At 43.4% G+C, this 13,450-nt stretch overlaps 1 pseudogene; it reads left to right on the top strand.

Moving 5' to 3' along the window:
• The window catches only part of LOC115309327, a 39,205-nt pseudogene that overhangs the window by 25,254 nt on the left and 501 nt on the right, over positions 1-13,450 (top strand).

The following is a 13,450-nucleotide window of genomic DNA, read 5'->3' as shown; positions in this document are numbered from 1 at the left end:
CCAGTGGCTAGGAGAGAAAGCGGCATGTCGGGAGCCAAATTCAAGATCCCGATGGACCCCGCGGCGACACGACCATCTGCTCGTGTCTGAGGCGAGGCAACTACATAGCTGCCTCGCGGCAACTATGCCACAGTAGTTTGATGGGCGCCCTCGTGAATGCACGGTGCGCCATAGTTACAAGACATGATCCTAATGATGTTCTCGCGGGTATTCCTACATTTGATTTAAGCGATCCTTTGCCAGTATACTGTTTTGCCACTAATTAAAAAGCGAAATTGATGCTATCGTGATCGTCCTGTATTTCGACGAAAGTTTGGTATAATTTCCATCGCTTCTTTTCGTGACGTGACACAATATATGAGTTGGGATGACGTTTATCATGAAAAAAAAGAAACAGATTTGAGTTAGGAAAGTTTTTTTTTTGCAGAAGATGAAGCACATTCAAACTGAAGCATTTCCTCTCCGACCAATAATAAATCACAAGAAGTCTAGGAAATCTTAGGTTACACGCGAGTTGTATAAAATAATTAACAAATGTAACAAATTATACAAGTTCATCCGCGCAAGAAACCAGGAAATATTACTTGAATACAAACAACAGAGAAACAAATTAGGCAAAGACCCGAAGGAAGCCCGTGAAAGATGCTATAAAAGCAAGTTTGCAGAGATATCGAATGAAAATAGGAAACTTTGGAATACACTTGGAAGCCCTTTTGCAAGTTCAAAAAGTAAGACACCCTGTGAAATAGTGTTTGATGGTATTTAAGTACAGTGATGCCTCTTTGGCGGACAAAATTATTAGAGCGCAGCTCTTAGGGGCCCGTTCCCGGCTTGAGCGGCGTCGGCGTCGGCGTAACCAAGGTCATCCCAAGGTCACGTGACCCCCAAGGTCACGTGACCCCTCCCAAGGTCATCTCAAGGTCACGTGACCCCAAGGTGACCCCCGAGGTCACGTGGTCTCCTCCCCAAGCTCCCGTGACCCCTCCCAAGGTCATCTCAAGGTCACGTGACCCCAAGGTGACTACCACGTGACCCCCTGAAGGTCACGTGACCCCTCTGAGGTCACGTGACCCCCGAGGTCACGTGGTCTCCTCCCCAAGGTCACGTGACCCCCGAGGTCACGTGACCCCCTGAGGTCACGTGGGTGTCACGTGGGGGTCACCTTGGGGGTCATGTGACCTTGAGGTGACCCCCACGTGACACCCAAGGTCACGTGACCCGCAGGTCACGCCTCCCCGAGGTCACGTGACCCCCCTCCCCGAAGTCACGTGACACCTCCCCCCCAAGGTCACGTGACCCCCCCGGAGCATATTAAAGAATAAGGGGAGGAGGAGGAGAAGGAGGAGGGTTCTACCCTCCCCTCAGTACCCTTCACTCCTCCTCCTCAAGAGCTGCGCTCCAATTCGGCGTTACAGGGATTTTTAAACGGCTTTCACTTTTTTCCTACTTTTTAAGTGCAGGTTCGTCACCGCAGTGACATATTCCAAAATGAAGCTCAGACGAGCATGTGTATTTCATCTGCAGCCATAGACTATTTTCCTGACCCTAACTGACGAACAAGAAATATACATAATCCTTAGATATATAAATATAAACATAGCATCCGGAGCAGATGACATCAAGGCCAATTCAATAATAGCTGTTGCTCACCTTTTGCGTTCTCTTCTGCAGCATTTATGTAACAATGCATTAGTCACTGGCACTTTTCCTGATGGCATGAAAATCACAAGAGTTGCTGTTTTGCACAAAAGAGGTTCTTTTAGCAACATTATTAACTATAAGCCCATATCCGTACTTCCTTTGTTTTCAAATGTATTAGAATATTTGATAAAAAAGGATTCAGAAAGTTTTTGAAAGCTACAGATGTTTTTGTAATGCATCAATACGGTTTTCAAGAAAAACCAATCAATAATTTTGAAAATAAACTATTTACCACTGGAATATTCCGCGATTTTGGAAAGGCGTTTGGTTTCATTAAACCTGATATCTTGTTCTATAAACTATCGTGTTATGGAATTCAAGGTGTTGCTTTAGATTTAGTACTTAGTTACTTACCGTGTCGATCACAATATACGTGTTTTAATGGATACCGGTCCAAGCGAGAACAAATTTTATATAAGGTTACACAGGGGTCTATTTTAGGTCATCTGTTTTTTATTATTTATATTAATGATATTGTACGTATACCAAACACTCCTGAAATAGCTTTGTGTGCTGACGATACCAGCGTATTTTTAATAGTCCATTTATGCTTGATCTTAAAATTACTGCTAACACGGGGCTCAATGAGTTATCCGCGTGGCTTGACTGTAATAAACTTCAGGTAAATATTACGAAAACAAAATGTGTAATTTTTAAGCCACGAACTAAACTTGATGACTATCCATTTTCTTGAACCACCTGTGACTGGGTGGAAAATTTAGAAGAACCAAATCGTCTTCTGTCTTCCTGTTCCTCTCCCTTCACCTTTTGGTTCTTCTAAATTCGCCACCCAGTCTCAGGTGGTGAAAAAAATGGTAAGTATACACCAGCTCGCCTGCGTCATCACAGTGTTATCGATGATTATGAAATTACTTTAAAATGACAATTGCGATCGAGAGTGTCCATGTCTATAAATTCTTGTGAGTTGTTTTTTTAAGAAAATCTAAGCTGGGGACACCTCCGATAAGTAGAATTCATGTGAGCATCTTTAGATCTATTGATATATTAAACAAAATCTGGTTTCATGTTGGTTGAAACGTATGTTGTACTATACCTTGGTGAATTCCCATCTCCATAATTTTCCATCAGTTTGGAGATCAGCGATTAAAAAAAAATAAGTTGTTCCTTTTGCAAAAAAGAAAAGAGAAAAAAATTAGTGCGTTGTATAGAAAACATTCAGCGCACTAACCACACAGTACAGTTCTTTTCCTTTTGAACACAGTCTTCTTACCATCAGTCACATATTCCTCACTAATTATAAAATAATTAGTGAACAGTCCCAATTTTTTTAACAACTTATTTTTAATAATACATAATACAATCTTTGACCTGGCTCTTATAAAATACCTTGGTCTCGGACAAATTAGCGACATCATCAACTAGCATACTTAAAGGGGCCCTGCAATCATATTTAAGCGTCTACGTTTTTTGCAGTTTCCACGTCTCTTGGGGTTCAGGCAAGCCAGAGGGCACGGAGAGAGTAACTAAATATAATTGCGTCATATTTTAACCGGACGACGCGGAAACCTCCTCGACCGACGAGGGCGACCCGCGGTACTGAAAGCGCGCAAAATGCGACGTGTTTGGTCCTGGACTTACTACTGGTCAGAGCCGCTAAAAGCTTATTTTTAGTCGAAATACAAAATACAAGTGGCGCGAACCGTTTCAATTATTTATAAGAGTAGTTTTTCTTCAGTATTTTAGATCAGAAAAGAAAAGAATGCAGTTTATAAAGTACGGAAACAAGAAATGACCCGTGGACACACCCGCCACCAAGCAGTGGAAAAGGCGGCGCAGGCTAGAAAGGAGTAGTGGGATCAGGCGCCGACACGGAAAGGTCCCGGATGTACGCGGCGGCGCTGCGGTCGTATTAAAGGGGAGGATCCGACCGGCTCTAACCGTTCCGAAAGCCTTTGGCGAGAAGCTTTGTCTTGCGGTTCGGCCGTTTCGCGGTATGGCAGCGCGAAATGGCTTCCATTCTGAACTGATCTTTACCCCGTGTTTGCTGTCGTTTGTGGCCAATGAAGTGTCATGCCGAATTAGTGTTTAATCGCGCAGCAAATGCAATGAGGGTCGCTCTGGCTGCCCGCTGCATTCAGCCTATCCAGAATATGCTTTAGTGGCGCCCCCTCGCGCCGTCGACACGGAGTGCGGCAGCGGTTAGCGCTCGCTAAGCTCACTACCCCTCCTCTAGTCCACGGCCACTGAAGGAACCAAGGACGTCATGAGGGAGGTTATTTTTTGTTTGTTTTTGTAATCTTAATTCGCCTATAACTTTTAAAATTAAGCAAATTTCAAGAAAAGAAAAGTTTCACTCAGTTGCTACGTTCAGTGCGCTAAGGTTCGGTGGAAATTAAAACCAGTAAAAAAGTCATTGCAGGGCCCCCTTTAATACCGAAGTTCTTCAACAAACATCTAATCGTTGTGGACATGATTTCAAATTGTGCTTCACAACATAGCATCAAAAATGGTATAAAACGGTACCTTCTATCATGCCACGTTGAGTAAATACATTCAGATAGTGTTTTCATTGATTTTGACTCGTATTACATGGTTTATTTTGCATCTCCATAGAGTTAAGAAAAGCGCTGATGATTCTATAAACTCTATACAAAATAGGCTGTTCTGATTGTTGATGTGCTACTGTATCTTGATGTACTTCTTTAATATCTGTTGTTTTGTTTTTGCCTGCTGACCAGTGCAAACGGATAATAGGGCCACGTCAGGAAGAATCATTCTTTCATCTGCCTTATTACCTAGACCTAGTGCCTAAATAAATAAATCCAATGCAATTCAATTCAATTCAATTCAATTCAATTCAAAAGAGCACTCAAGTGGATTCTGAGATCGTCTATTTCTGGAGATAACTCAATCTACGGGTTCTAAGCGTCCTAAAGCACACCGAAAGTACATTTATGGGCGCCCTAGCAGCACGCTTCCTCAGCTCATACTGGGGCCAGTTTGGCGCAAGCTTGTGCCAGGCTAGGGTCAAGTTGGCTCTAGCTCGCGTCAGTCTGACCCAAGCCTGGGCCGAAGAAGTGTGCTGCTTGGGCGCCGGGTTTCCCTAGGAAAATTCCAATCAAAGTACGTGACACGCCACTCTTTCTACGCCTACGCTCCAGGAAATGCCTGCGCGTCTACTTACCCGCAAAACACTCGAAAAGCCAATCTCTGCGATCTACGAAATCAGCTCAGCGAATGACGAGGCGGAACATTCGTTTAGACCTAAAAATGAAGTGTGCGGTGTGGCGTACGCAATGCAAGCATGACGCTTTGCATTACGTAATGCCCTAGCACAGCCTTGATTTTTAGCTCTAAACGGATGGTCCGCCATATCATTCGCTGAGCTGATTTAAGCTCTATGGCGCCAATTACCTAAAACGGGCGGAAATGGGCCCCATTTTTGCATGGAAAGTTTCAGAAAACCACATATAACTGTTGAATAAGATATGAGTTAGTGCTGAATCTTTAGCATCTGGTTCGGACCCCTAGCACTGTATTTGAGTGAAGAATGAGCGTTCGGCAATGCGTAGTTTATTTTTGCCGTAATAACAGCACTACATTTTTTGTTCGTTTTTTAGGGAGGGGGGGGGGGGGGGTCCCGCGATGTACATCTAGACATTTAGGTCAGTGTTGTACACGTTCCTCAAAAAAAGGAACGAAAGCTCGTTCCTCGTTCCTTCTGATTTTTGGAACGCGTTCCCGTTACAAGTTCCATATGTGAAAAAGGAACTCGTTCCCGTTACAGTTTCAAAAATGGAACATATCGTTACATATACGTTACATTTGTATTTTTGCTAATTACCATATTTAGTTAAATCAATCAGAGTTTTTTTTATCTATCCCATTAATAGTCAACATACGAGTTTACATGTCGGGATGGAAGGGCACCAGGAGTAGAAAACACGCGGAAGTAGGGTTTTATTTGTTGAAATATGCATGTTAAAAATCCCAGCTATTAACCATGTCCATGTTTGTAGTGGACAATTAAGACGAGCCAAATTTAATGTACATTTACCCAAGGTTGCACTAGCATTTTACAACAACCTCACACGCTTCAATTTAACAGAGTCCCGTGTTAGAACTTGACAACAGTTGCTTCTCATATTGTTGCTGTCCGCAAGACAAGCAAGTGAAGGAGAGGGTAAAGCTTCTGGAAAGTCAGTATTGAAAGCTACAAATACTTGGTTGGGAAGGTTAAATTTGTTGTTCAGTTTGAAGCTGGGGGACAAGAGAAGGAATAAAGGCTATTTTTTGTGTATCTTTTAAGTGAATAATGTTCGGGATACAAGGGTGAGTCCGATATCTCGCAATCTGTGACCTTGTTGTAATTGTAGGTCTCGTTATCGAAGTTCAAAAATGGCTGTAGTCGCAATAAAATTTCTGGGTGTATGAGGATTCGTGGAACCAAAGAAAGTAGCTGAGTTTGAAACAACCCTCTTTCTTTGTCTTTTCCTACGACTAAAAGTTTTGCTTTTTGTGCCGCAGTTTCGGGCACTCAAAAATATATCGATTCCCACCAGCTCTCCTGCACCCGAAACTGTTAGCAAGCGAGGACCACACAAAATAATCCATAAGATTAGTAGCCAAAAAGTTAACGAGATCCTGCACTTCGTAAAGATATTGTGTTTGTACTTTCGTACTTTCCCTGTTAGAAATAAAATAAAAATGACCCCACTGGACGAAAAAAAGGAACGCCGTTACTCTTTCCGTTCCAGCAAAAATGTAACGAGTTCCCATTCCAGTTCCACCGATGACAAATGTAACGGTGGCGTTCTTTCGTTCCTCCTAAAAGGAACGCGTTCCAGGAACGCCGTTCCTTGGAGCGTCGTTCCGTACAACACTGATTTAGGTCTTGCTCCATGTATGTTTCGTGCACCACACTTTCAACCGAGAGGTTGTTTGTTCGCACGAAAAAATAAAACAATTCATTATTATTATTATTACTATTACTATTATTAGACTCCGAGTGACCCAGAAACATACACGAACCGGTGAAAGCTAAACATAGCCACTATATACTGCGTTTCACCTGACAATGATCTGCTGCGGACGCTACAAGTCACACCAGCCAATACAGAACTTTGCATATAACACGTGACTACCCGCTCCCTGCGTCGATGATGTTCTTCCGAAGGTCACATGGCACATTCACCGCATTTGATTGGCTCTAATGGCACATAGCGTTCACAGTATGCAAAGAGAAACGGAGTTTAGTCATCCCAAGAAATTGGAAGAGGGATGACTTCTATAGCCGCCTCGGTGGCTCCGAGGCGAGAGCGCTGGCCTACTGTTCCCCATGTTGTGGGTTCGAATCCCGGCCGAGGTGCCCGCAATCTGACGGAGGCTTATTGCGGAGAAGGCGCCGTGTAACCGAGCTTTCGGTTGCACGTCAAAAAACCCCAGGTGGTCCAAATTAATCCTCAGTCCTCCGCTGGGGCGTGCCAGATGCCCGTCGTTGGTTTGACGCGTAAAACCCCCAAATATGACTTTTTAGGGATAACTTCAGTCCCTTGAAAAATATACATTGTGTCATTTAATATTTCTTACGACAGTGCCATAAAGCGCTTGTCCTGTCGAGTCTTTTACTCGTACTTCGTCTTTCGCGCTGTTTTTTGGGATGTTTAACCATCTAGGGCCTAGGCCATCAACTTATGTCGTCTTAAGGAGACATGAAAAAGTAAGCGACTGCACGCTTCCATTATCACGTGTAGCTGTGATACGTTTGAATATTGGCCAGCATCGTGAACTTAATCCGCAGGTTTACCACGAGGCAGGCAAAGAAATACTTCGAGTACAAGGGCACCAAGTACAAGGCTGGGACAAGCAGCATGTCTCCAACCCTTGAAATGCACAGGGACGAGAGGTTCTTACCGGATCCCATGAAGTTTGACCCTGACAGGTATCGTGCACTGACATGAAGCAATTTTGTTGGGATGATGGTTAATATCACCGTATGGTCGAAAGCGACTATGGTTTCATCTTCAACTGCGCGCTTTTCTTTCGTTGCCTGCGAACGACAAGCGAGTTTGTGCTTTTATACTTCGAGAACAGAACCTCCAACAAACAACCAGAGCTTGGATAATTATGTATTTGTATATTTGTAGATCGTCTGTTTTTTTAGGGCTGCGATTTGGTGTGACTCTTTATTGCACTCCAACATACTACAAAGGCAATATTCTATGCGCTTCTGAAAGACTCCGCTGACCTTAAGAAAGCCGAAATGCTGCATAAGTAAAAAAATAAATCTCGACAGTAACGAATTAGATTTCATGAACAAAAGCAATAAATATACTCGCGTATAATGAAAACAATCAATCATTATAACGGATAGTACATTGTTACAGTCCTGGTTCCCTTGGAACATACTTAATTGATGCATATGACATCGCGTTGACATATCCATATCAGGAACTTCCTGAAGGATCGATCGGATAGAAAAAGAAATATTGGATTGTTTTCAGCTTGACGTTAAATCTTCACATCAGCTGCGTTCTCGGAAATCTTCCACTTGCTTTGACTAACGCTATTTTAACATTATTAGATGCTTTGCAGTGTACGGGTGTAGGATGATAGTACCCTTGCGTCTTTTGATAGGAAAGATCTACTCATGGGCATCCTGGGTGTTTGTGGTCACTATGCAGAGAAAATGATCTAGATGTGTTCTTGAGTATGACACTGTTTCTTCACCTAGATCAGCTCTTAGCAACTGCGTAAATATATTGGTGACATTCTTGGGTTTGTTGCTAATGTTTAACTACCTCTCATTTATGTTTGGCATTGTGAAATATCACGTTGTGTTTGAAATTTTCGAATTTGACTGGTCACATAACGCGAGCCACTATTGTCACAGCGCATTGAGTGTCGGTAAGTGACCCCATTTTTTTGTTACTATAATTAGGGTGTTTTACTTTATAGGATGCCAATCCTGGGGTATGCATCATAAGAAATTATACTTCCACATTTGCTTGTGCTCCTCCGTAAAACATCTGATGATGACCGAATATTTTAGATTCAGCGAAGAGAACGAAGCTAGCATCCCGAAGATTGCGTTCCAGCCTTTTGGAGTAGGACCCCGTAAATGCCTGGGAGATAGGCTTGCCCTTGTCGAGCTCGTCTACACAATTGCCAGAATGACTCAGCACTTTCGTTGGGAACTCGGCAAATCACAAAAAGCAAGTTCATTCCTAAAGCAGCCCTGAATATGAACCGCGATATGCACGTCGTGTAGAGGTTAGAAATACCTAATACTGAAACATTTGCGTCACAAATCAGAACGTTATCAGTGCATTTAAGAGAACCACAGGGTGTCACAAATGAAAATTTACACAGTATTTTTCACCGAAAAAATAAACTAGGCGCCGCCGAACGCTCATTCTCCGCCCAAAGGTACAGCTAGAGGTCACAACCAGATGCCAAAGTTTCAGCCCGATCCGATAACTTAATCAAAAGTTATACGCGATTTTCTGAAAATTTCAATGGGAAAATGGAGCCCATTTTTGCCCGTTTTCGGTTTCTGGTGCCATAGAGCCCCATATGTTTGAAAACTCCGTCGGCCGCCATTTTCCCATTGAAATTTTCAGAAAATCATTTATAACTTTTGATTAAGTTATCGGATCGGGCTGAAACTTTGGCATCAAGTTGTGACTTCTAGCGCTACCTTTGGGCGGAGAATGAGCGTTCGGCGATGCCTAGTTTATTTTTGCGGTAAAAAAGACCGTGTAAATTTTCTTTTGTGACACCCTGTATGCCCAGGTAGCACAGTAATTTGGCTGAAAATTTGTTTGTTTTTTTTTGTCTTAAAGTTTAAGTCTTTAAAAACCCGCAAAATCCAAGATGTACCCAAATCTCACCCTCTTTGGTCAGAGTCTGGGTTCGTCGGTCCTAATTCGCCAAACAAGTTTCAAAGTTAGGCTTTACTGCTAGTAGTCTGGCTCTCATCTGGCATCTTTAAGCCTAAATCCCCAAACGTGTGCCACAGTTAGGCTTCACCTATGTTTGTCCGCGGTCTTGATGTGGTAACTTTGGGCCTAAATTGCCACAATTAAATTCGACTTCTGCTCGTTCGGTTTCATGGGGTGACTGTGGGCCTAAATTGGTAAACATGTGCCAGATTCAGGCTTTGCTGCTGGTTCTTCAGTTCTTACCTGGCATATTAGGCTCAAGTCTGAAACTTTGGCAATTATGTGGCAAGCCGAAGAAGAGCCACAGAAACGTAAAAAAAGTTCTCAAGCACTAACGCCTTGGAGTCAAACAGTATAATTATCAATTAAACTAGGTTTTTAGGATTGCCAAACGTGTACCAAGTTTAGGGATTCCCTGACGTGCTACCTGGGAGGTATTTATTTCATTATCAGGATTATTTTTTCGAGACATTAATATTTTATGTCTGAATTTGACCAACCTGATGTCCTTGCTGTCGTTGCGTGCATGTTCTCTAGAACTTATGCCAGACGGTTCACGTTAAAGAAATTCAGAACGAACTCCTTTAAATAATCGACGATTCAGCTCACCATCTCTAGCTTGTCGGTGTGCGCTGGTTCGTCGGCTCTTTGGAGGAGTTAATTCTGAAGATCTTTAACATACCCGCCTGACAGGGGTACAAGTTTTTGTAGTCAGTGCATGAGAGCGGACGAAACGCAGAGTCATGGCGTAATATGCTTGGGGGAATCGGTGGCCGGTGTTGGGAAGTACTTTAAGTACGTTGTACTTAAAGTACTACCTCAAGTAGGTTTAGGAAACTTGTACTTTACTTGAAGTACATTCTCTGAGTATGTACTTGTACTTTACTTGAAGTATTTCTTTCTGGTACTTTCCGAGGAAAGTACAATTCCCGACTTCAAAGTACGTTCTCCAAATTCGCTTTTGTTAAATTTGTATCACGAAATGATGCTTTGTCTACTCTGAAGAAAACCTGGGAGGGATATTCTACTCTTTCCAGAAACGTAAGCAGACGACGCATCGCTCCATTTGTTCTGGTATCAGCTTTCCCGTAGCTTTTTGAACTCCTACTTCTCGGTCGGTCAGCGCAAGCGAGGAGGTTTAAAATATTAGGAGCGCAAAATTAATCATGATGTAGCACCTGAGACTGGTGCGGAAAAATGAAATTTTCAAGTCGATGTAAAAGACAACAGAGGAGAACGTCCCAATGTTTTGAGACATTCTCTTTTGACTTTTCCTTCTAGTTGAAAGTTCTTTAATTTTTCGCACCCCAATATCAGGCGTCATAATATGCATAGTTATCACCAGCGTACTTGCACACTCACTGTTTTTGCATTAAGGAGAGGAGACTCCTCTATAAGAGGATTGCTTGCGGAAGCTACGGGGCTAACGTCATGCTCTCTCCTAGTACATTTAATCCCCTTGAGTGCAACAATCCAGTGCAAGGGGCGCCAAATTCAGAAGAATTTGCATCCATTCTTGAGAATAACTACTCTGTGGCCACTTGACTTTATCAAATGTTCGCCACTGTTCTTGAAAATAGGCCATGCATTCATGGGCCCTCGGCAATGCATACCAGTTAAAAAATCACTGTATAGGGGAATAAAGGGGCATCATGAAAGATTGTGTTAAAATACTTGTACTTTACTTTGAAAGCACATTGTATTTATAGTACTTTAGTTCAAGTACGTTGCACCCAATGTACTTAATACTTTACTTAAAGTCCATCACGTCTCACTTACTTTGTACTTTACTTGAAGTACTTTTTAGATGTACTTTGCCCAACACCGACGGTGGCCGGGTGGGTCAGCGCACACCAGCTCGGAGCACGTGGAGCGAAAGCTCGCGCTGCTGAACCCAGGATCCTGGGTTCAATCCCCATCCCTGACCGTTTCAATCTGGATGGGCATCGTACCGGCGTGGAGTCGTGTGTCACTACTGCACGATGCATGTTAAAGACCCCAGGCTAGCGGTTCTACTGCACTGGCAAAATTTGTCGTCTACAGCTGGGAGACTCGTCGCCCGTTGAGGCAGACCAAGTTCTAGGCTGTATAAAAATACACACACCCCCATTTGTTATGTTTATATTTTTGCTTTGTGATTTGTTTTGGCGTTCTTATCGATTAATGCCGCAATCTGATTGGCTGCGGAGATATAATGAGATGCTCGGACCTCGCCCTCCCCTGTGTATATTCATGTATTCAATCAACAGTGCGGCCTTTTGAAACATTTTGGAGTAGGGTGCGCGCAATAAAAATACAGAAATAAAAAAGGGTATGGAACACATCAAACATTAAGTACTACGGCGGGATTCCCAATAAAGCAAAATACATAACATAATGATGAAAATGGTAATGCGGAGCGCAAGTTCGTCTGCCTCTTGTGCAGGAGTTGTGGTGACGTCAGAATGCCGAGCTCTGATTGGCTCTGATTGAAGAATAGTGGGTAGACCTGAAAGCAAGCTGCCTGGAGGTCTGCCCACTATCCTTCAGTCAGAACCAATCGGAACCCGGTGTTCTGACGTCACCACAGCCCTTGTAAAAGAAGCAGACGAACTTGCGCTCTGTATACATCGCTAAAACTATTGTTAAACAGTTAGTGACAATACACTTTTCTTTAAATATAAGGCCACCCTGTTATTTTTCTCGAAGCCGCGTCTTGGTCAATTGTAGTAGGCCGACAAACTGTAAGACAAAGATCGTGATTGGATTGAGAAAAGTAGCCGATGCTGGATCGTGGAGTGCAACATATTGATGTATTTAGCGTACAAAGTAGAGGGAACGGGACAGGAAAGAGCGCCACTCAAACTATAGGTTTACTGACAAGAAAAGAAAGAGGAAGAAGACGGAATGATCCACCCCGAACACGTTCCTCAACCACCAGCCCCTGTGAATGAACGTCGCTCGTTCATCCAGGCTGGTACGGGGCATTGATTATCTTTTGAAGGAATTCTCTTTCCTTCTTTGATAGCATCACTGATTATACAGTTACACAGTTCTTGTCGTCAAAGATGATGTGGAAGACCTCCAGCACTTCGCGGGCAATTTGTCGTTGTTCCTCCCTAAGATGCTTGTCTCGCCGAATAACGGTCTGCATGTGCACTCCCTACAATGGATTGAAAGAAGTCCGACTGTAGCCTTCAAGGAGTAATCATGCTCACGGTGTCAATCGTTGAGGCATCTGCCCGCTTGGCCGATGTAACTCTTGTTTCACGAAAGTGGCATCTTGTATACGACGCCCGACGCGCACAAGAAAAATGGCTTTGCATGCTTCGTGGTGCACTTGCGTTTCGTGGTACCCTCGGCATCCGCGTTCACTCTAGGACAAATTGGACTAATTTTTTTGTGGTGCTGAAAAGACTACTCTGGCTTTATACCGGCTTGCAACGTTTTTTTAAATTATGGGACATCCTGTGCAGGTACGGTATTACTACTGACCTTCTTTTCTCAAGGCTGGTCTTGTTGGTCTGGAAGCATCTTGCTTTCTTCGCCAGAGCGTTCCCCACATCAGCCAACAGGACTGACGAAAAGTCGGATTTTCTTAGCCTCTGGACGTGCATACTGAGGCTGGCTGCCATAGTATGAAGGCAGGACTTTTTTGGTGCAGAGCCCAGACATCTTAAAGCTATTCCTCTCTTGATGACTTCTGAGTGTGTTGAGCCATAGAGTAGAATGCCTTTCTTGGAACGTAGGCAGTACGACCAACAAACATGGGTGTCATACAGGTGGAGTGAAAGGTCCAAAAACTGAAGTACCCTTTCTTTGGGTAGCTCAGAGGTGTCCAAAGGTGCCCTTCCCTCTGCACGGTG

The sequence above is a fragment of the Ixodes scapularis genome, unplaced genomic scaffold (genome assembly GCF_016920785.2).
Source record: "Ixodes scapularis isolate PalLabHiFi unplaced genomic scaffold, ASM1692078v2 PGA_scaffold6__148_contigs__length_123643588, whole genome shotgun sequence".
NCBI classification, from domain to species: Eukaryota; Metazoa; Arthropoda; class Arachnida; order Ixodida; family Ixodidae; genus Ixodes; species Ixodes scapularis.
The sequence above is the reverse complement of the archived record's forward strand: the minus strand, read 5'-3'. Positions and strand labels throughout refer to the sequence as shown.